The 25,403-nt window shown below is 34.8% G+C and overlaps 1 protein-coding gene across 2 annotated transcripts in view; it reads right to left on the bottom strand.

Moving 5' to 3' along the window:
• The window catches only part of LOC148950612 (uncharacterized), a 101,546-nt gene that overhangs the window by 32,875 nt on the left and 43,268 nt on the right, over positions 1-25,403 (bottom strand). For both annotated transcript variants that reach the window (XM_089091668.1, XM_089091669.1), the window contains exon 2: positions 16,568-16,675. The gene's annotated coding sequence lies outside the window, so the exon portion shown is untranslated. The remainder of the gene's footprint in view (positions 1-16,567; positions 16,676-25,403) is intronic.

Here is a 25,403-nt window from a genome sequence, read left to right on the forward strand (position 1 = left end):
CAACTCTTCCATTTCAACGAAAGAAATTCAAAATGAACTTTGAAAAATCAAGAAAATGTAAAATCAAGAAAATGTAACTGTGACAAGGTAAAACACAACCAAACACTACTGAAATATTCCAACTCTTGCATTTCAACTAAACAAATTCAAAATGAACTTTTAAAAATCAAGAAAATGTAACTGTGACAAGGTAAAACACAACCAAACACTACTGAAATATTCCAACACTTGCATTTCAACGAAAGAAATTCAAAATGAACTTTGAAAAATCAATAAAATGTAATTGTGACAAGGTAAATCACAAACAAACATTACTGAAATATTCCAAATCTTGCATTTCAACGAAAGAAATTCAAAATGAACTTTGAAAAAACAAGAAAATGTATCTGTGACAAGGTAAACCACAACCAAACACTACTGAAATATTACACATATATCATTTAAATAAAAGAAATTCTAATATTTAATTTAAAAATGTAGAAAGTGTAACTGTGATATGGTAAACCACAGCAAAACACTACTGAAATATTCCAACTCTTGAATTTCAATGAAAGAAATTCAAAATGAACTTTTAAAAAATCAATAAAATTTAACTTTGACAAGGTAAACCACAACCAAACACTACTGAAATATTCCAACTATTGCATTTCAACTAAACAAATTAAAAATGAACTTTGAAAAAACAATAAAATATAACTGTGACAAGGTAAACCAAAAACAAACACTTCTGAAATAGTCCAACTCTTTCATTTCAACGAAAGAAATTCAGAATGATCTTTGAAAAATCAAGAAACTGTAACTGTTATAAGGTAAACCACACCCAGACACTACTGAAATATTCCAACTCTTGCATTTCAACGAAAGAAATTCAAAATGAACTTTGAAAAATCAATAAAATTCAACTTTGACAAGGTAAACCACAACCAAACACTACTGAAATATTCCAACTCTTGCATTTCAACGAAAGAAATTCAAAATGAACTTTGAAAAATAAAGAAAATGTAACTGTTAAAATGTAAACCACAACCAAACACAACTGAAATATTCCAACTCTTGCTTTTCAAATAAATAAATTCAAAAATAAATATTAATAATCAATAATATTTAAATGTTACAATTTAAAACAAAAAACAACACTACTTAAATATTCCAGCTCTTGCATTTAAAGTAAAGAAAATCACAATGAACTTTGAAAAATCAATAAAATTTAACTGTGACAAGTTAAACCTCAAACAACCTCTACTGAAATAGTACTAATCTGGCATTTAAGCGAAAGAAATTCAAAATGAACTTTGAAAAATCAAGAAAATGTAACTGTGATAAGTTAAACCACTGTCAAACACTACTGAAATATTCCAACTCTTGCATTTCATCGAAAGAAATTCAAAATGAAACATTAAAAATCAAGAAAATGTAAATGTTATAAGGTAAACAACAAACAAACACTACTGAATTATTCCAACTCTTGCATTTCAGCGAAAGAAATTAAAAATGAACTTTGAAAAATCAAGAAAATGTAACAGTGACAAGGTAAACCACAACCAAAAACTACTGAAATATTCAAACTCTTTCATTTCAACTAAATAAATTAAAAATGAACTTTGCAAAATAATGAAAAATGTAACTGTGACAAGGTAAAACTGAGTCTCTCAATCCCTGTAAAGCTCTTTTAAAAGATACAAAAACTACTCATTTAACACAAAAAATTTCGTGTTTAATGACCACCAAGTAAAGAAAAAACCACACGTAATCAGCAAACTGAGTCTCTCAAACCCCTAAAATCTCTTTTAAAATATACAAAAACTACTTATTTAACACAAAAATTTTTTTTTTAATGACAATCAAGTAAATAAAAACCACACGCAATCAGGCAACTGAGTCTCTCAAACCCCTTAAATCTCTTTTAAAATATACAAAAACTACTTATTTAACAAAAAAATTTCTTTTTTAATGACCATCAAGTAAAGAAAAACCACACGGAATGCGGCAACTGAGTCTCTCAATACCCGTAAAGCTCTTTTAAAAGATACAAAAACTACTTATTTAACACAAAAATTTAGTTTTTAATGACCACCAAGTAAAGTAAAACCACACGGAATACGGTAACTGAGTCTCTCAATCCCCTTAAACCTCTTTTAAAAGATACAAAAACAACTTCTTTACAACATTATTTTCGTTTTTATTGACCATCAAGTAAGGAAAAACCACACGGAATCCGGCAACTGAGTCTCTCAATCCCCGTAAAGCTCTTTTAAAAGATACAAAAACTACTTATTTAAGACAAAAATTTCGTTTTTAATGACCACCAAGTAAAGTAAAACCACACGGAATTAGGCAACTGAGTCTCTCAACCCCTGAAAAGCTCTTATAAAAGAAACAAAAACTACTTATTTAACACAAAAATTCATTTTTTTATGAACACCAATTAATGAAAAATCACACTTATTTAGTCAACTGAGTCTCTCAATCACCGTAAAGCTCTTTTAAAAGATACAAAAACTACTGAATAAACATAAAAATTTCGTTTTTATTGATCATCAAGTAAAGAAAAAACACACGGAATCTGGCAACTGAGTCTCTCAATCCCCGTACACCTCTTTTAAAAGATGCAAAAACTACGTATTTACCCGATTAATTTCTTTTTTATCGACCAAAAATAAAACAACATTCTCACGGTAATCTGACACTGAGTCTCTCAAACCCCATAAAGCTCTTTTAAAAGATAGAAAAACTACTTATTTAACAAAAAAATTTCGTTTTTAATGACTAACAAGTAAATAAAAATCACACGGAATTAGGCAACTGAGTCTCTCAAACCCCTTAAAGCTCTTTTAAAATATAAAAAAACTAATAATTTAAGAAACAAAATTCTTTTTTAATGACAATCAATTAAAGAAAAACCACACGGAATTAGTCAACTGAGTCTATCAAACCCTGTAAAGATCTTTTAAAAGATACAACAACTGACCATCAAGTAAAGAAAAACCACACGGAATCAGTCGCCTTAGTCTATATCTCCACTGATCTCACTTTTAAAAGTTACAGAAACGTCTAATATCACATAGTTTTTTAGTTCTTAATGACTATCACGTACAAAACCCACCGACTGAATTATGCGACAGACTCTATCCATCCTCGTAAAGCTCATTTAAAAGATACAAAACTACTGATTTAACACAAAAATATTGTTTTTATTTACCCTCACGTAAAGAAAAATCAAACTGACTTATGCGCCTGAGTCTCTCAATCCCCTTCATGATCTTTTAAAAGATAAAAAAACAACATATTAAAAACAAAAAATACGTTTTTAATGAGCATCAAGTAAAGAAAAATCACACGGAATTAGGCAACTGAGTCTCTCAAACCCCTTAAAGCTCTTTTAAAAGATAAAAAAACTACTTATTTAACACAAAAATTTCGTTTTTAATGACCATCAAGTATATTAAAAACACACGGAATTAGGCAACTGAGTCTCTCAATCCCGTTAAAGCTCTTTTAAAAGATACAAAAAATAATTATTTAACACAAAAATTTCGTTTTTAATGACCATCAAGTAAAGAAAAATCACACGGAATTAGGCAACTGAGTCTCTCAAACCCCTTAAACCTCTTTTAAAAGATATAAAAACTACTTATTTAACACAAAAATTTCATTTTTAATTACCATCAAGTAAAGAAAAATCACACGGAATTAGTCAACTGAGTCTCTCAAAACCCTTAAAGCTATTTTAAAAGATATAAAAAATACTTATTTTAACACAAAATACAAGCAAGCAAATAACATGGGAATTCCTATACACGCAAGCAAATAATTGAGTTATTTTTACGTCACAATGTTTCAACTTAAAATCATTCTATTTATAGCATCCCATTTCTCATACTTTAATTACCTGTTACGCTTTCTTAACCATCTGAAGTTTATCATCACACGGAATTAGGCAACTGAGTCTCTCAAACCCCTTAAAACTCTTTTAAAAGATATAAAACTACTTATTTTAACACAAAATACAAGCAAGCAAATAACATGGGAATTTCTATACACGCAAGCAAATAACTGAGTTATTTTTACGTCACAATGTTTCAACTTAAAATCATTCTAATTATAGCATCCCATTTCTCATACTTTAATTACCTGTTACGCTTTCTTAACCATCGGAAGTTTAACCAACGTAAATTAAGTTATAGACAATACTGGTTTAATCTCTTGGCAAAGAGTGTGATGACCTGTAGAATAGAATACCTACCAGAAAGCAAATTACATGGAAATTGCTATACGTCTCGTAGAAATGTTTTCCTATACGTCTGGTAGAATTCAATATAAGCATTCTACTTCAATATGCCACCAATTGTGCCGCCAATTTGTGCCGCCAATCACACAGATCGAAAATTATTGTATATTTAAGAATCTGCTGAAAAAAATGAGAGTGGGAAGAAGCACGGGGACTGCTAAGAATATGTTCTATCTGCCAAAAATTTGAGAATGGAAAGGGGACTAAATATGGCTTGAACTTAGTTTTCTTTTACACCGAGTATGGACTTGTCTTTACAGTCATTATCTGATTTTCGTTCTGATAAGTAGCACAGTAATGAACTTGTCTTGTCACCCCTAATATTTAAAAAAAAATCTCATGAAAGAATTTTTATACGAAAGAAAACGACGTCTCCCATACTCTTAATCACCTCATCACGGATTACTGATCAACGTTAAACAAAATCTATCTATCTTGATTTAAACGCTGATTTTCTTGCCACGGTGCAAATTTGTAATAACAATAGTAAAGAAGGAGCAAAAACTAAGGTCCAACTTCTTCCTAAGGGAAAAAAGTAGTTGAAATTAGGAGGTACGTTTGACACCATTCCTCATTCTCAGTCACAAATAAAAAAAAGAAATGACAAACTCAACTAAATCACAAACAGATATGGGATGTAACAGATGAATATCTCTAAAGAGTTTTTTTGCTATGGGGCCAGGGGTCCGTCACACATCTTAAGCATTACAAATTTTAGTCTAACTTCAACTTGAAACTTGGTTCAATTTGCTTAGGGTTACAGAAATCACTGGAATACCTCTTTCGTCTAAGGTTTCAAGTCGAGCCATTTAGTTCGAGGAGGCCAAGGAGGGCATAAAATAGAACTCACAGAATCTGGCCAGACCAGACTTTAAGCTTAGCAGGGTCCAGGTCTAAAGCAGTTTCCAAAGTTCAAGACTTAGCTCAGGGTTACCAAGAAGGAAAAAGTGAGGAAAAGAGAATGAGGCGGGAGCAGCCAGTAAATGAAAGATAAGAAAAAGATAGAATAAAAAAAAAAAAATTAAAAAACGGTATAAAGAGGAAGTAAAAAGCAACTTCATAATTCATGTTATAATCTGAAATATAGAAGCGGTCAGTCATGTTGAACTTTGGCATATACTTTTCCCACTATGAAAACCCCAGTGAGACGACGTGGAAAACTGGATTAACAAGTTACAAGAGCTTATCAACAAAGAAGCTTAGTTATATATTTAACAAGCTATTTGAAAACCAGAAATTCAAGTACAGAAGCTAAATGATACATGAATGCTTTTTTCGGGCAGTTTTGCAAGTTGCTCAAAAGATTATAACGCAATTGAAGCTCAGAACTGCAATAGAATTTGGAGCAAAGTTTTAAACTCACAATTTGCAAATTCTTAAACAAGAATCAAACAGACTGATCTACCAACCGTCGTTATATATATATATATATATATATATATATATATATATATATATATATATATATATATATATATATATATATATATATATATATATATATATATATATATATATATATATATATATATATATATATTTTTTTTTTTTTATATATATATATATATATATATATATATATATATATATATATATATATATATATATATATATATATATATATATATATATATATATATATATATGTGTATATACATATATATATATATATATATATATATATATATATATATATATATATATATATATATATATATATATATATATATATATATATATATATATATATATATATATATATATATATATATATATATATATATATATATATATATATATATATATATAAACTGATTCTTCCTTTTTGGGAAAAATCAAGTCCACTTTTCAGGCACCGGGGTTGAAGAGTGTTTTAAATGGGTTGGATAAAACTCGTCTTTAGTTCTCCTATATATAACATATATATAACATAAAACAATCATATATAACAACTATATATAACAAAAAACAATCATCAGGAAAGGTATTTTTGAAAGCAGGGGAAAAAGCCTCGAAAAAGAAAACCGTCTGCAAAATCAAAGGTAACGTCGATGACCGAGTCCTTAGAATTTTTCTTTACCAGTAGTTTTAATGCGGAATTTTCAAATTTTCTGACATTTGTATCTATTTCACCAGTTGTCAGTGGTAAATTTTCTTCTTTTTTATCAGTTTGATCTAATTTAATAGTATTTACTTGTCAGAACTCCAACCATTCCCGTTTAGAGCAATGGTGCTGTCAGTAATTCTTTTTGGGAGAGGCCCAATTCATTTTTCTTTTTTTTTGGGGGGGGGGACGAGGGTATTATAGGATAGGCATTTTTGCAGCTATCTTATAATAAAAGGAAACTGTTTTGTACATTAATAACGTCTAGAAGGGGATCAGAGCCCTAAAGCGTCACCTTCCACCATCACTGATCAAAATCCAAAAAACGCAAACTAAAAGCACACACACACAGATCGAAAACAGGAAACGTGACGGCATCTTAACAGATACAAGAGGACCGAAGGCCTGATCACAGTAAAGCGAAGTAAATCTATGTTTGTGGGGACCAAAGGGCAATGCCAGTCATTGGCGAGGGCTTAAGGCCCAAGTGAGGAGAAGGAACCAACGAAAAGCAGGCGTCTTTCGGCTGAGAGTAGTAGCCTTGGCACTTGTGGGAAAAGGGAATCAAGCTTTATTCAAATGTAGCAGCAATGCTTGAGGGAGTACTACGATGGTTTGATATTGCTTGTGTCCTTCTCAATGTTTCTAATTCCAGTGTTTTAATTAATCGCCTGTCCTCACTTATCTGAAATCCATTTGCCAAATGGTTCTATTTGTAGACCCACAGGGGCTTATATCCAATCCATGAGCATTCTTGCTAATGAAGACCTATGTTTTAAGAACCACAATTGATTTGTTTGAAATGAAGGCGAGCAGGAACTTTGTTATCCTAAGAAAGCTTAAACACATTTTCCCTGGGTCAATTCTGGAAGTCCTTTCCTTTGCTTAAACCAGTAGAACTATTCTTATTACCCAATGTAGATGTCAGCTTCTTCTTCTTTCCTGAAGCTACTTTCTACGATAATGATGAAGCAAGAAATCTCAGTCACGAAGTCAATCCTTTAACATAACTCAATGTACAACCACTTTACATAACTAATTGAATACGACCCTTGACAGTACTCCTTCTTTTGTCTTTGATCCATCTAACAATCTTCTTCGAAGCACAGACAATTTCCAAGTTCCTCTCACTCCGTCCGTAAGATCAAATTCCAAACCTTTGATTACACGATATTGTATTAAATTAATTCCCTGAACTGGCTCCGAATACATAGATGTACCAGCTATAACATTGTTGCCGGAGGAGCAAAGTTTAAATCCTTTTAAAGATATGGGTCAAGCGATTTTGTGTTTAATATGTAACTGAATAACATAAAAGTAGTAAGATTTCCAAAATTGAAATGTAAAAAAAAAAAAGATTCCAGAAAGTCTACAAGTTTACGACAAAACAGGGTTTACACACTCTCATAAAATCATATTCTAAAGACAGATGGTGTTTTGGACGAATTCAAACTTGTTTCTTGGATAACGTGTATCAGTGCAATCCAATGTAATTTCATCAGTCTTTTCAAAACAGGCTTTAAGAAAATTGTCGCATAAAACGCTACACCCGTCTTAGGTTTTAATGCAATGGTATGATTCACCGTTGGATCTAGGACAAAATGAAAAATGGGCACCTTCCTTAGCAGTATCTTCTTTTCTTAATATTAACCTACCCTTCGATAACGCAATGGATTGATGCTCTCCTTGGCAATACGTACCCAAGGATCGATCCCCGCTGCAGCGAGGTTGGACAGGCGAACAGGCGAGCTACTTGTCCCCGTAAAAAAGACCCAGCACCTGAAACGTCGTTTCGACACCCCAAGTGCCGGCAAAGGATCTAGAGAATCTTGTATACCTTTTTTTTATGATTTCGAGCTGAAAATTGTAAAATTTTTCAAAGCTATGCAATACTGTATAGCCGTAATTTTACTAGATCAACAGGTCTATAATCACCATTTTATGAAAACGTGGAGGCTACATAAATATTTTTTCGATGCTTTTAATCCAACTGGTATTTTCTACTGCCTCTTGGACTGCCATTTTTCGGTGTTTATTTTCCTGTCAGCTTTGTGCCTTTGAAATTTTCCCCCCTGTATCCCCGGCTGCTCAATGGATATAAGTAACCTTTTGACAGTCTTAGGTCAATTGCCCATTTTCCAGTTTTCGCTAGATAATATTTTGGACATGCTTTGGCCATAATCATTGTTTTGTGGGGGGGGGGGGGTGCCGAAAATCGGCACTTTGAAGTTGTGTGCTTCTCGTTGCTACTTCAAAAAGTCCAAGACCTTTAAATTTTCATTCGAATGAGCCTTCTTTCGGCAGTGTGCAATCACTGTGATACGACCGTCCATGGTGAAATATCTGCATGCGTGACCATCCCAGGAAAAATACACTTTGGGGTTCTCATACATGTTGAATTTCATTGGTATAGCCTTTATCTTAAATAGCCCTCAGTTTTAGAGCTATTCAACCTTTTTTTCCAAAAATAATTCTTGACAGAAAGCTGCTGACCAGTGCACGACATAGTAGATTCCTGGCGAGCATACATTTGAAACATATAAAAACTAAACACAGATGGCATTGCCATCTGGTGCTACCATCTTATGGATACAATTGCTACCATCTTAAGTATATTAATTTACTTTTTAAATTTAACTACTTAAGAGAGATGACTAAGGGAGTGAGGAGGGGAGTTATGCCAGTAGTAATAAATTTAGGGAGAACCAAAATATAACATTCTTTAGTGTTCTTTAATCCTTTTTGAGATCCCGATCCCAACAGAAGCAATTTAAGGTGCACCACGGTATCATCCTCATAGCCCTCCACAGCCTGAGTATTACCGTACCAAATGAACCATGTTAAAAGAGCAAAATTATTCCAACCTACTCGGTAACTAATCCTTTGCTAACCAGAAGAAAATGCAGTTTTTGGGCATAAAAACTAGTTGAGAGGAGGTCTTGGCCTACCCAGACCTTTCAGGGACGGTGTAAAAGTATTCAGAATAGTGATATTTTGAAAAATGGGTTAATTTAATACAATGACATGTAGTTTGGCTACCCACCCTTCCTAGTGGGCAGTCGCGTTCTAGTCCAGGACTTTTAGCTCAAAAAAGTGTCGAACCCGGACAAAATTGCAATATAAACCAAAATAGTACCAAAATGACCAGAAAAAAATTCTGTACAACATAATAAAAGTCCCCAGAAATCCGAGTGGGACGAGTTCCCGAAAACAGGGGAAAAGGGGGAAATGCGGGGGAAAATGGGAAAAATGCCGAACATGCCCAGAAAATAGTTTAAAGTGAGTTTTCTGAGATTTTCACATACGCTGATTACGAAATTGACATCTAAAATTCAGTATAGAAAAAGAGTACTACGGAAAACGGGGGAACAGGGGAAAGAGGGGATAAAAGAGAAGAATACCGGGTTGGGGTGGAATGCGGTTTGAAATATATTTTCTGGGGTTTTCATTTCTGGTTATTACTAAATTGAGAAATAAAATTATATAAAAAAATTGATTAACATAAAACGGGGAAATGGGGGGGGGAGGGAGGGGAAAAAGGGAAATATAAGATAAGATAAGATTTATTGCTGAAAAATGGCTATCACAAGCCCAAAAGGGCCATATACAGGGTATAATATACAGGTAAAATATACTGGGTAAATATACAGGGTAGGGGTAGAAAGCATGTGGAAATGTTTACAAATGTTAATACAGGAGATCTATAGAGGTTCGGCTACCCCATAGGTTCGGAAAAGGCAAAAAAAAACTCGAGAAAGAAATACGGAAAGATACTGAAAGTACTTTATTCCGTATTCCTCGCCGTTATCAACAAGCGCGTGGGTTCGTCAACATAATCTAGCGGATCCAATAGTCCCCAGTCTGCGTGGATGCTTACACATGTGACATGGTAGTAGGATAAATCAAGGTACGACAAGATTTTTTTGTTAAGTCAAGCATAATTTTGCGTATCGGCAACTCTTCTTTCAGTACTAAGCCAAGTTTAATTCATTATTTTCCCTGGGTGCCTGAATTCATGGTTAGTTGGCTGCTTCAGCAAGTACCTTGGTAAATTTGTGATACTTATGATTCAATCTGTGAAAGCTATGTTAGTTTCGTTACTCGACTCTGTACCTCCCCTAGTGTTGTCTTTGATGGATACAGCGCTGGTCCAACCAAGAAAGATGCTACGCACAACCGAAGGTGTAAGGGAAGCCAGCATCAAATGATCGATTTCAGTTTAGGGATGAAGCTCCAGAAAAAGAAGGAAGAGTTTTTGAGCAACTCTCAGAACAAACAGCGAATTATAAGCTACATCGGGGAAAAACTCAGAGCCAAAGGATTAGAAGTCGTCCATGCGAATGACGATGCTGACTATCTAATCGTGAAGACTGCCGTAACGAAAGCAGAAAACTCTGAAACAATAGTTCTTGGCAACGACACTGACCTTCTGATTCTACTCTTGTATCACCTCCTTCCTAATGCAAAAACACTTTACTTCGAATCGTCAACGAACGCAAAAGAAGCAATAACACGGTTCTGGTGCCTCAACGAAGTTAAAAACAAAATGGGAGAAGTATCCAGGCTACTTCTGGTAGGGCACGCACTCTTGGGATGTGACATGACCTCACGAGTTTTCGGACTTGGAAAACAAGCTGTGCGACCTTTTTTGAAGTAGAGCAAAGTATTCAGAAAAAAAAGCAAGGGTTTTCAAAACAAATTATCGTCTAACAATAAAACTGTTAAATATTGTGACCATCTTTCTCCTCAGTTCGTATAAAGACTGACCAAACAAACAACTCGCTAGGTCGTAACATTAAATTTTCTTGGAAAAAGTTTCTTCGTCAAATACTACGGCGTTTGTTTAAGCCTGAAAGGCTTCCGCCAACCGAAGCTGCAGCTTCATTCCACTCCCAGCGAGTGCGCCTCCAGGTATCCCTTTGGAAAGGGGAACCAGCTGACCTCGGCCCGGCTGATTGGGGTTGGGTCCTCAGAGACCATAAATACTCACCTGTGATGACCGATTTGTTGCCCGCACCTCAGACTCTTTTGGATGTCGTGAGATGCAACTGTCAGACAGGCTGCGAGAACTCGCACTGCAGCTGCAAGAAAAATGGATTAGCGTGTACGTTCGCGTGCGGACACTGTCAGGGTATCAACTGTTTGAATAGGGACAACGAGATTGTCGAAGACGAGGAGCTCGACTAGTGACATCAATGCTGTGTTTTTCAAGTCAACTCTACTGCCTTAAAAAGTGCAGATTTTACCTATAGTTACTTAAGTTCTTTTTTTAGTTTTTCATTCAGCGATATTGCTTTCGGAAGTACAAATTTTACCAATAACAGCTAAAGTTTTGTGCTCTGATCACTGCCAAGAGGTTGTTTTACTTATGTTTAGTAGTTAAAATGGTTGTAAGAAACGTATGTGATTCAAGAAAGTAAAAGTTTGATAGTTAAGTGAGTTATTTTTTCCATAGTCCTACTTATTAGCCATTAGCAGCTGGCTCAGGAGTCAGGCTTCCCGTCCCCTTTTCCGTTATTTCCTCCAGTTTTGTTCGGTTTTCATGGTTCTCGTTTTCTTTCCTTCATTTTAGGTGTCAGTTTCTTGATCAGCAGATAGGAAAACCCCAGAAAACACATTTCAAACTGATTTCTACCCCTGACTTCAATTGTCCATTTTCTTCCCCTCTTTCCCCCTTTTCTCCCATTATGGTGGGGCTCATGTTCTTTATTTCATGTTAGATGTCAGTTTTGGGATAAGCAGATAGAAAGACCCCAGAAAACATATTTCAAAGTGCTTTCTACCCCTACCCTGTATTTTTAAATTTTTTCCCCTCTTCCCCCTGTTCACCCCGTTTTCCGTAGTACTTTTATTCTATACTGAATTTTGGATGTCAGTTTCGTGATAAGCGTAAGGGAAAGCCCCAGAACACACACGTTGAACTATTTTCTGGGCATGCTCGGCATTTTTCCCAAGTTCCCCCGCATTTCCCCCTTTTCTCCTGTTTTTCGGGTACTCGCCCCACTCGGATTTATGGGGAATTTTAGTATGCTGTACATAATTTTTTTCTGATCATTTTGGTACCATTTTCGTTTATATTGCAATTTTGTCCGGGTCAAACCCTAAAAGTCCTGGACTATTCCTGATTTTAGTCAAATGGCTATCCCCTGTTTATCCGGCTTACCAACAACATTTGTTCAACAAACTGTGTTAATTTTTAAACTTATTTATCTCTGGTTAAATCATAATTAAAATTTGCAATTAGATTTTCCTTACGACTCTTATTTGTAAATTCCGGAGCACAATAAAGTAGATTAATATGGTTTCACCAAGAACAATAGCAGTAATTAGGAGGAATCACTGGTTGCCCTCCGATCACTTTTCAACATTACCTGAAGGTTTCAACTTCAGCCCTCAGACGTTCCTGAAATATTGCTAATACGCCCTTTTGACAACTAGCCTGTACATAGTGTGCTTTGATCTTGTTTACCAAGAACAATAGGAGTAAATAAAAAATTGTGCTCATAAGGCTTGTAAGTTTTTGAGGTTCATAGCCTTCTTTAGGTCCAAACTCCTTAGACTCTTGCAACACGTTCTTTAACTCCCCTTCAAAACAGGCTATAATGTGTCTGTTGAGATATTATTTTACTATTTACGTGTTGGGCAATTGTAAAGGCATCTTTTCTAAATTAAACACCGGTGATAGTTCCTCGCAGCCCCTGAGCTGCAAGCACCTTGGAAATTTAGAAATGTCCAACTTAGAAGCGGAAATGTCCAGCTTAGAAGCGACGTTAAATTTAATATTCCTGGGTATATATGCTGAAGCAAGATCTATTAAAAAGCATGATGGAGAAATCCGTGTACGTCCACAAAAGCTTTTTTTAGGAGACCCCAGTAATAAAACCTACTTAGACTTAGGTCTTTCTACGCCTAGAGGCGTATAAGATAGCAACAGTAGACTACCATTAAAGCCAATCTCGTGCTAGGGACCAGAACCCGTCCAGGGTAGTTTTAAGACTTGTGACCTCTTTCTCTATCGATCGAACCTAGTGTGTTGCGCTGTCTTCCCTTCTTTCGAAGACCGGGTAGGATACAACACCTTATATCGTGCGGGAGGCTTCCTTCATTCATGAAGACCATGTCCCCCCCCCCGTATCTCCATCTCCTTATTCTGATATCGTTGGTCACCAGTGCTGTTCAGTATCTGTCCTTATCTGGTCATTCGTCACTCTTTCAGTCTAGTGGATTACAAGGATTCTAAGGAGGCAAATTGTTTTCGAATATTTATAATCGTTTCTCTGCATACCTTGAAAGGCTCCATGACTCCCATTCATACATAAGTACAGATAATACACTACTCTCAAACACCCTGAGTTTCAGCTTCCGGGAGTAATTTCTGGATTTCCAACCCTTACTCAGCTGAGAAAATGCTGCACCTGCATACGCTATATGCAGCACGACTGTTGTGCCATAGTTCCCATCTTGGGTCACTATGCCACCAAGATATTTGAATTCTTTGACCTCTTCAATATCAGTACCCTTGTATTGAATGCCTTTAGACGGGGTCGTTATAACTCCGCTTGACATAGTTTTTATTATATCTCCATTTATTTGAAGGCCAGTATGGACAGTTTTCGCTATAAGTTCCTTCAGATTATGTTGAATGTCATCCTGGCAATGAGTAGCAAGACTGATGGCGTCAGCGAACTCACAATCATGTAGTTGACGCTAAGAGCTTGGTTGAATTCCTCCTCTAAAATGGCTGACTCAAATCACTAAATCTAGTAATGGAAAATTTTATTTGATTTTTTCAATATGAATCGTCCGAATTTTAGGAGAGCCTTTCTTTAGGTCTATCTTAGGGAAAACCCTTCCCTATTCTTTTTACGGGCGTGTACCAACATATTATTTAAAATTTTTCCTTGATCGGTGATTATATTTCTTACACATCATTTTAATCAACGCAAATGTAATTACGCAACCAATCTTTTGCCAGCAATTATTTTACCGAGTTGGAGAAACATTGTAACATATAACCAAATTGGAAAAAACATTCTTACTCTTACTTCCCTGTCCACATTTATTTCAACGTACTCATATCGTGGTCGTCTAATTTGCCTATAAGCTTGGACTAGAAACATTATAAACTTCTAAAACTAAGAAAAAAGAAGTTTTTTATGTTTCGTAAGAAAAACCAGAAAAGAGTGAAACAAGATTTTCCGGTTCTCTACAATGTTTGCCTGATAGTAATGCTCCGTGTGGAAAGATAACATTTTTTAGGATTGAAATAATAAAATAAATGTTTGACTTTAGTTCATTTTAATTTTGTACGATTCTATAATTAATTTTTGGCATTTGTAGCTGGCTTAAAAGATACAGCAAAAGTTACCAAGTTTTCCAGAAAATGCATGCTACAAGGTTTGTGATTATTGAGACGCGAATTTTACATGTATGCAAGATTTCTTTTAAGCAGGAGGGAGGAGGGGATAAAAAACTGATATTATCCGAAATTATATTAAAAACTGTGAAAAAATTTTGAGATCTCTAATCGCTTGGCTGTATATCATCATGTCTAAATACGCCATTAAAGTCTACTCGTCTGACACTTGCTTAATATGGAAAAGTTAATTGATTCTATTATTGAAGCTACTTTTTGACATATAAAATTTTTGAAGAAGGCCAAATTCGAAAAAGTCAGGAATCACGCTAAAATATACCAGAAAGTTTGAAGATTTTGAGATTCCTAAGCGTTTGGATGGACTTTATCCTCTCTGAATATGTTATCACAATCTAGCAGCACAGACACTTGCCTGGTAAAGCGGGGATCATGGTCCAAGCATAAATGATATCAGATTTCCACAATAAATTCCAATTATTTTCATATTACTATTTTTTACATTTCTAGTCAGCTCACGTGGCACAAACAAAGTTAAAATTACTTTCTATAATGTGCACGCTGCAAGATCTGTGACCACTCAGCTAAGAATTTGAACGTACTGACTTCACGCAGGTTTTTTGTAGGTGAAACATCATAGGTGAGATTTTAATCCAGAAAAAATTCTAAAATCATGGATATTCTTCTTTGCTCATTCGTGAGGTGTTTTTTAATGTTCAATAGTGAGTGAAATAAGAAGTGTCCATGACTATAGTAAATAACTAAAATTAAATAAAATGTCTAAAGTAAATAAAATTTAGAAAGTAATTAATTAAACTAAATTGAATAGAAAAGTAATTAACTGAATTGAAATGTCTACTTTAAGATTTATTTTTCTTCCTTGAGATATTTCAGGGATCCCAAAAGACTTCTTTAAAAAGTTCAAAGGTCTATTCAATTTTTTTTTCTTGTACCAGAAGCTCAAATGATTTTAAAAAAAGGACCGTTTTTTAGGTAATTATTAATGTTTTTGACTCATTTTTGATGAAATCAAATAAAATAATACAAGTTTTCATTTGAAAGTAAGGAGCAGTATCAAAACTTAAAACGAACAGAAATTATACTGTATATGAGAGGGTTGTATCCTCCTCAATACCTCGCTCTTCACGCCTCATTTCACCCTTAGGTTAATAATTGAGAAGTGCCTGAGTCATCAAACACCATTATTCATCAGTTTTATAGGTTTGATCAAGGGTTCCATTCAGCTGATTGAGGTGCTTTAGCAAAGATTCATTCCATGTATGTTATACCAGACAAATACGTAAAAGTGATTAGTGCTATATTGGAAAATAAAACTGCTGCGGTTAAGGTAGGAAATGAAGTTAGTTGCTGGTTTCGTATTAAATCATGAGTTAAGCACGGCTGTGCTCTATCTCCATTTATATGGATCATTTTTATGGACTGTCTTAAGCAGCACAGGAAAGACAATGGGAGAACAGGGAATCAAATGAGAAAGTACAACTCCCCTAAAATTAGATCATTGTGATGATTTAAGCATCCTTGATGAAAGTACGAGCAAACTGAACGTACTTTTAGAGATTTTGTGAGTCCAGGGTGCTAGAATAGGTTTGAACATTAATGTCAAGAAGATTAAGTGGCTAAGGCTAGGAATAAGTGAAGATGAAAAGGTGACGTTGGGTAATGAAAAGGTCAATCAAGTGGACAGCTTCACTTACCTTGGTAGTATTATTAGTAAAGACGGTAGGAGCAGTGAAGATGTTAAAAGTCGAATAACAATATAAAGCAATATAAATTAACTAACTTGATAATTAATAAAGCATCAACAAGTGGAGTCTTGCAACTATAATCTTGCATATTCTTCTGAACTGACGATCTGTGGCACGAATCCAAAGATGAATCTATTTCCTCTCTGTAAAACGTAAATATTAATAAAATTATAATCGTTATGAACTTCTTATAATAGACGATTTTTTACTTCATATCATACGCAAACTCTAAAGATCATCTCTTTCTTTCTCCTCTCTTAGAGAGAAATAAAAGAGAGGGAGAGATATAGAAGGTGAAAAAGAGAGAAAAAACAATGAACCGAAATCAACAATACACGAAAATTTGTTTTGATATTTCCAGTCACAATCCAATTTTGAAATAATAAAAAAAACTATAATAAGAATTGCCATTCAAATCAGGGCCTTAAAATAAACTATATGCACAGCTTTATAAATACGCAGCCCTGGACACGGCCTTCTAGTTATTACAAAATTTGGTTAGGGCAAAATTTGATAATCAAAACTGCAGGATTAACAAGGATAACCCTTATACAAACAATAACCATACCCACTGAATTCATCCCATTTAGGTTCCAAATCCGCACATTGATTTGCCTTTATATATTCATTTTTGTTAACTACGTAGGAGCAAAACGGTGGGCAGCCTTCCGCAGGTACATAGGACTTGACGTCTCGAACCCTAGCATAAATGCTTCCAAACCTGCCACAACTTTAGAACCATCTATTAATTATGTGTCCACTTTTCTTGTAAACAGGAAGCAAATTAAACCTTACCCCATAGGAACTTGAGACCAAATCCTTGTCGAGGCAAATAAAGAGTAAAAGAAAATTAAAAAAGATTGTACTGGTTGCATTTATTCGGTATTTGCTTTTCTTTTTTCTGGAAATTGTGCTTTTACGTCCTCGCTGTAAGACCTTAGTCTTCTACTAAAACTAGAATCTCGTCGCAGCGTTAAGCCACCTGGGGTTGACATACTGGAAAGAACTCATCCTCTTTTCCACTCCATTCAAGGCTTCTACTTTGGCAACCTTCCAAGAATTCTCACAATGTTGGGCTTCGTCTGCTTTTTGTCTCTTCTCTCGGTTCACTAGGGCCTTTAGCTATAACTAATAAGGGGATTGGGCCTGCGCGAATGTAGCCTCGAATCACCACCCTCCACTCAATACCTCTGGCTGCTCGGGTTTTCGACCCTCATACGCTTGTTATCAAAACGTCATATTTCCAATTTTTCGAAATTTTCTTCTTTTTGGATTTTTTTTTAGATTATGTCTATTCTAATGGTTCTTAAACTATTCCCCATAAGCTTCCATGCTTCAACCGTGAATAATATAGCTCTATATTCAGTGGAAGGACTATAATTAGTTTTATATCGTTTTCTAAGTGTTACAGTCTATTTTTATTCTCATGGATCATTTTTTTTTTGTAAAAAAATTAAACAATAACTTGAACAGTTTAGCTGCAAATTCAACGAAAAGGAAGACTAACATAGACAGATATGTGATTTTACATCGAGGGCGTAATTTGCTATGGGGCATTGGGGCAACTACCACAGGCCCGAACTTGCCCACCCGCCCCCCTCCAATTTAGCGTCTTCGAAAATCTTGTCAAAACAAATATAGATCCATATAATTCAAGCTTCCACAGAAACAGATCACTTTTCTTTAATACACCTTTGCCTTTAGGGTACTACTAAATAAAATGAAAAACAAGTTTTTTTCAACTGAAAGTAAGGAGCAAGATTAAAACTTGAAACAAACAGATATGATTACGTATATAAAGGGGGTTGTCCCCTCCTCAACACCTCGCTTTTTACGCTTAAGTTTTTTAGTACTTTTAATTAAGCGTCTTATTGTTCTAATTAAACGGCCCTTGTGTTTCAAGAGCCATTCTTAAAGATTTGGGACACAATTAAAACTTAAGCGCAAAGAGCAAGGTTTTGAGGAGGGGGCAACCCCCTTCATATACATAACAAGGTCTGGTCACTTTAAGTTTTATTGTTTCTTTTTACTTTTAGTTGAAAAAACTTGTTTTTTTATTTAATTTCGTATCGTTTTTTAAATAATACCAGAAAATCTGGCCCCACCTACACGGAGAACCCTCTCCAAGGAAATATCCTCTAGACAATTCAATCCCGGTGAAAATTTACCATGGACAATTGCTCTTAACCACTCCGCGCGTAAAGTTGAGATGGAAAAGGGAAAGCAAGACATATAAAAAAATTGTGTATAAGAATTCTGGCAAATTCCCCCAGTGTATAATTTTCCCTGACAAGTTCACTCCCTGGAAACTTCCACCCCAGTGAAAAATCCCACTGTGGGAAAACTCCCAGCAGAAAATTTGTCCCCCCCCCACCCGAAAATGTATGCATACATCCCAATAACAAATACTATGCGCAAACAATTAGCAAATTTATAACTTAAAGACCTTTCCCTTGGGGCGGTGAGGGGGGTCATGTTATACCCAAAGGCATATTTATTGGACCTTTCGACTATGATGAGCAAAATGGCTATCTCAAAATTTTTGTCGGACGGTTTTGGAAAAAATGGGCGGGGGAGGGGGCCTAGTTGCCTCCCATTTTTTTGGTCACTTAAAAACAGCTTGTAATTTCCATTCGAATGAGCCCTCTCCCGATATTCTAGGACCATTGATTTAAAACGTTCACCCCTGTGAAAAAAAAAAAAAACTAACAAACGAAAAAGTAACTATAATATTTCTTCTGACAAAAAAAAATACAAAATTCACCATTTTTGCAGAAAGAAGCTTGAAACCTCTACTCTACAAAAGGGTTCTCTGATACGCTGAATCTGATGGTGCAATTTTTATTAACATCACTTGACTTTTAGGGGGTGTTTCCCCCTTTTTTCGAAAATCATGAACATTTTCTCTGGCTCGTAACCTTTGATGGGTAAAACTAAACTTAATGAAATTTATACATTTGAAATCAGAAAAAAATCAAATTCTTTTGTTATATCTATTGGTATCAAAACTCTGTTTTTTAGAGTTTCGGTTACTACTGAGCCGGGTCACTCCTTACTTACAGTTCGTTGCCACGAACTGTTTGATATAGCTCATTTTTCATTTTCCACTGTCATTTTCACTTAACTTGGAAAAATCGGCCCCGACTTTGTGGCCCCCCCCTCCCAGATTCTGAAAAAATTACGCCACTGTTTTACATGTATAGATTAATACAATAATAATAAAATAACGTGACACCCTGGAAGGGGGTAGGGTGTTATAGACATGAACCCCTTCAACTTTCAAAAATTTCTTGTTTGTCAAAATTTTCAATTCTTTTTTAACATAGAACGTAAACGTGTATATCTTGAACACCTTTCAAAAAAGTTCAACCAATCAAACTCATCTCCCTGAAATAAAATCATGAGCACATCGCAGAAAAATAGCCCTCTTTTATGTACCGGAATATCTACCCAATGGCGCCAATTGGAGGCAGGCAGAGGGGGCATTTGACTCCCTAGATTTTGTAAAAAATATCTTTTTTGTTTTTTTTTCAGTGAAAAATGTCTTTTTTGGTATTTTTGTTGAAAAGAAAATCGACAAAATAAAATTGCCCACCCCCTAGATTTTGAAAAATAGATTCTGACTCCCCCACCTACATTTTCATAAGGTGGTGCCACAATCTCTGCCATTTTAAGGTTTTCATAATTGATTGGAATTAGTACATTGGAATCAATCACGAAGACAAATTCCCTACAATTACTCAGTTAAATGTCACGCTCCTTTCCAGTTCTGCGACAGCTATTTCTAAATTTTTCACGTTACGCCCTTGGCAAACTTCTGGTGATTGTTGGAATTCCCTGTCAGAGAATTTAGCCAATAACTATATTGAAAATCAATATAGTTTTGTGCCAAGACCAGCTGTATTTGACGTCATTGCATGTTGAGCTTATAGAATCGATTTGACCGGAAATTTTGAAACACTTGTTAGGAGCATGCCAGTGAAGGACCAAGGAACTATTGGAAATCGATCGGCAGAAACGGGAGAGAGAAGCGCGCCGATTCTGTGACGTATAGATCACCAGAGCTATTTCTTTTTGTGAAATGCTGGATCTGTTTCATGACTGCATCCCATTTGCGTATGGTATTTCCTACTAGAAGAATTCCAAGACAAAGTTGGCCAACGGTGAAATCATCCTTTGCATGGAAACATGTGGAACCTTTATAATTTGGTGGATGAGTAGGAGTTCGTTATCACTTTGCGCACAAGGGTTTACACAAAATAGAAATAGAAATTGTTTACTTTTTGATATCGGGTGCATTCAACGTTCGATAAAAATTTAATAATATCGGTACTGGTGCATTATACGGGCCTTTAATGCTAATGAAAAAAATAAAATAGGATGAATATATAATAGTTTAGAAACAAATTTGGGCTATATATTTGCACATTAGGGGGGGGGGGGAATCATACCATATATTAAATACAAAACCTAGCCTATGCACCTTCCCCCCCTAAACCCCCAAAAAAAACAGTTCAAATATCGTATATGCAATGACAAACCAAGCCTTGCATTGCATTACCCTATAGCAGTCTCTTGAATTAACCCGTCGGTAGCAGGTTTTTCGTGACTGGTTTCCTTGTAAAGGCCCATCTAATACACTAGTACCATAATATCTAATACAAATTAAATTTTTTGTTCCAGGCGGAAGCGAAATAACAGCTGGAACTATTGAAAATTAACCTCGTATCAAATTTTTGTGAATACGGTTAGCTAGCATCTTTAGTGTGTTAAATTCTGCACAATCATCACCAAATTAGGAAAATAAAGACAAATGACCAAATTTAGGAGAACTAATCAGTGTTAAGGTATTAACACTCATATTTTTTTATTTTTACTCATTACTGGGTAAAATTACTCATATTTTAACAACGACTATAATGCGTATTAAGGCGTTAGTTAATAAACCGTTCCAGGTTCGCAGTTAATTCGCATTATTTTGAAGAAAATACGGAAGAAATTTCAGTTTCCACCGGTTTCAGTTTCCACGCTTACAGAATAGACAGCATTCAAAACACGAATCAGTGTACACAAATCAGAAGTAAAACTTTTTTCTATATACCAGTGCAGTCAACGAATTCACCTGGAGACATCTAATTGACGGGAAAAACTAAAATGAAAAACTCAATGATTTTACAAAAAAAACAAACATAAAAAAACGGAAAATAGAAAAACTTGATCTATGGTTACAATATAAATACAATTCAGTCACAGTATAATTAAAATCCTCGAACAATACTCTCCGTTAGACTGAAAAGGAAAAATACTCTTTGCCATGGAATAATTGAACAGGTCAACGTTGGTCACCTCTTTGTCGGAGCAAAATCAAAAAGTAGAACAAAACTTTGTTCTTTGCCTATCACATATCAAAATACTCTTTTCGTAAGCTAATTAAATAGATAAACATCGTTCGCTTGATCTTATTTGAGCAAATAAAGATCTAACTTTGCATGATAATTTTATATATATTTGGAAAATAGAAAAAACAATATCTTATAAGTTGTTTTTCAATAACGCTAAAACTTTGAACAGAAAACTAACATCATGCCAAGGAAAGGGGCATTGAAGATTACAGTTTTTTTTTCTTTGGAATTTGGTACATTCTTAATTTGTCAAAACTTCCAGGTTTTTCAAAATTATAGACAAATGTGCATATCTTTAAACATCGTTCATGCCGTTCAATTCTTTGTGACGATTTTAAATAAGTCTGCGAAATAGAAAACAATTACAAAAGAATCATTTTTCTAAGAATATTTGTGAATTTTTCATAAAAAAAAGGTTCTACTTTTACTACTGATTCTGATTCCAAATATGTAACCTTTATCGAACTTGGAGTTGCTCATGAAGAATAAACTGCATAAGCCAATTCAGACAATTTAACAACAAAGTAAAAGATTTCGATTAAAACGGGCACTCCCTCACAAGGAATAAAAACATTAAGACAAACTGCTAGATTTTATTTTCCAGAGGAAGTTATATCGAGCCAGCGGCACAAGCAAAGATTTAACAGGGCTCATTTAATTTCGAAATTCCATACCTAGTGGAAGGTACGTACCCACAGATGCCTCCAGGTAGCCCCTCTCCCGAATTTTCACGATTATAACGATTTTTAAATATCTTCTCTACAATTTTTATATAACATACATACCATTTTCTTCTGTTTTGACGTGTTTGCCCCCCCCTCCCCCCAGAAATCAATAAACAATTGCATATGTGCCTTCTTAGCACAGTTTCGTAGCGTGAAAAGTATCATGCTGCAAAATGGAACTCTTTTGAGCCCCGCTACTTTCGATTCCTGGATTCTTGTCTCTAAACAAAACTTCTACAAAACCAATCACTAAACATTGAAATTTCATTCAGGCACGTATTTAGATTTTTTTGAGGGGGGGGGGAGATGGAAAATAAACTAAATTGAATAAGTGTTGCCAGAAATTCGACAAAATTTAAGATGAGGGGAGCCCCGACCCCGAGGCCCACTCCCTGCGTGTTTCCTTCTTTCCATCCATAACACATGAGTTCCTTCTTGTTCAATAAGATAACAAGACAAGCCCTTTCTCAATCTTGTTTTTCTAAAGTCAATTCATTGGCAGTGGAATATAAGGACCAAAGCAGAACTAATGAACACGCAATGCGGCTTAGTTATTGACCTGTGGAGCAGCAACGCTACAAGGATAATCAATAGCATGGAATAGTCAATAACTCGTCAGGGATCTCAAAAGGGAATCCAAAGGTACGATAGAGGTGTGGCAAATTATTTGTTTGCAACAATTCAGACGATTCAGAATTATTTACTTATTCATAAGATTTATATCTCATCCCTCGATAAAAATTGTTAGAAGAAATGAAAAGTGATCGCATATTTTGAGGTTTCATGGACTAGTTTTTCTGGAATGCCCGGCAATGGAGTTGATTTTATGCTGATATTACAATATTCGAATTTTCCACGAAACTTTGGTTCGCACAAACAACAATTGTTCGTCAACTTTATTTTAACATAAATCGGTATTAATTTGAAACCACCAAAAGACAAACCTTTGAAAATCGTAATTTTCTGGTGTGTCCCAAGATCTTGTATAAATATCTATAAGAGGATTGTATAGATGCAAAAATTATCTTTTTTCTGACGCCGACATATTGAAGAAGTCCGATTCACTGACGCCGACATATTGTTCAAATCCAATCAAGTCTTGATTTTTTTTTTTGCTTCAAATTTGAAGCCAAATTTGTGTCTGTGCCTCTACTTATCCAGAAAGACGGTATAGTATTTTGTAGAAGTGTAGTTAGGGGGTGCTATTGTATTATATCCTAATTGCGAGTAAATTCTTTACACAGTATTATGTAATTATGTGTCTGAGCGGTAAAAACAAAACGTAGCGCAGCGTGCAACGGGTACCAATTATGTTCGCTGCATAATGCAGTTAATGCATTTAAGAGAGCTGTTGATATCAATTTCTCTGCAGAGTAGAGATCAGATCCAGGGTTGCCATCGAGGTTACGTTCGTACCATTTTTGGTACGTTTTAAATAAAACGGTACGTTTTACATTACGGTTCTAAAAACGTTAATTTTTTGTTACGGTTTTGAATGATAAGTAAGTTTCACATTTTCTGAGCAATCTATTTTTTCCCCGAAAAAAAATCCGCTGTTTCCATTTTAATTACACTGACATGAGTATCGACATTCTTTCACATCGCGGTCATTTAATCTTATCACACAATTACTCAGTTATTAGGATGAGAAAATGCCCACTTCGCTTACTCACATTGTAAGTTAAGAAAACATCATGAGCATAAGATTATCATTTGCTTAGTGACAAGTGACAATAGTCAGTTAGTCCCCTTACCAACTTTCAATTTCATCATATGATTTTGAATCTTGTTCAGTCAACAGTCATACTGAACCGATATGGGGAAGGGGCTAGCTGAAGGTTCAGGAAGGAAAATTTATAATAAAAACAGGTAAATAATAATAAAAGTTATTTTTTTTATAATTTCTTTTTAAATATGTGATTATAAGATGATATATGTATTATTCTTTGGGTAACAACCTCGCCCCCCCCCCTTCTGATTGGTTGGACATAATATCAGGAAGGTTATATACAAAACTTGCTCTTTTTATATGGGATTATTAACAGCTTTTTATATAGGATTATTGACAAAATACATGAAACTGTAAAAATGAGCCATATTTTGGTTATAACCAAGCTATATATCTAATCACTGAGGAGGGTTAGTTGAGCCAGAATTTTCGATTTAATGGTAGACTTTCCAAGTATCATGGTCAATTTTTTGGTATTATACTCCCCTTCCCCATCTGTATTTTCAGAAAACGGGCTATGATATTTGAAAATAGTATAAAATAAATGATTTAATGGTACTGCTTGTGTGTTTAGCATGTTTTCTTCAGAAAAGGACAATCACTGAATATTTGGCTTTAGAAAAAGACAACTAGACTAGTGCCCATTTTTATGAAGAAGATAAACAGAAAAAGATACTATTATAAATAACAATAAAAGTTATTTTTCTTATTATTTCTTTTTAAATATGTGATTATCAGATGATATATGTATTATTCTTTGGGTAACAACCTCACCCCCCCCCGTCTGATTGGTTGGACACAATATCAGGTTATATACAAAACCTGCTCTTTTTATATGGGCTTATTAAAAGCTGATATTGACAAAATACATGAAACTGTAAAAATGAGCCATTTTTTGGTTATAACCAAGCTATATCTAATCACAGAGGAGGGTTAGTTGAGCCAGAATTTTCGATTTTATGGTAGACTTCCCAAGTATCATGGTCACTTTTTTGAAATTATACTCCCCCTCCCC

This window comes from Artemia sp. Qi Xiang Cuo, chromosome 7, assembly GCF_049724085.1.
Source record: "Artemia sp. Qi Xiang Cuo chromosome 7, ASM4972408v1, whole genome shotgun sequence".
NCBI classification, from domain to species: domain Eukaryota; kingdom Metazoa; phylum Arthropoda; class Branchiopoda; order Anostraca; family Artemiidae; genus Artemia; species Artemia sp. Qi Xiang Cuo.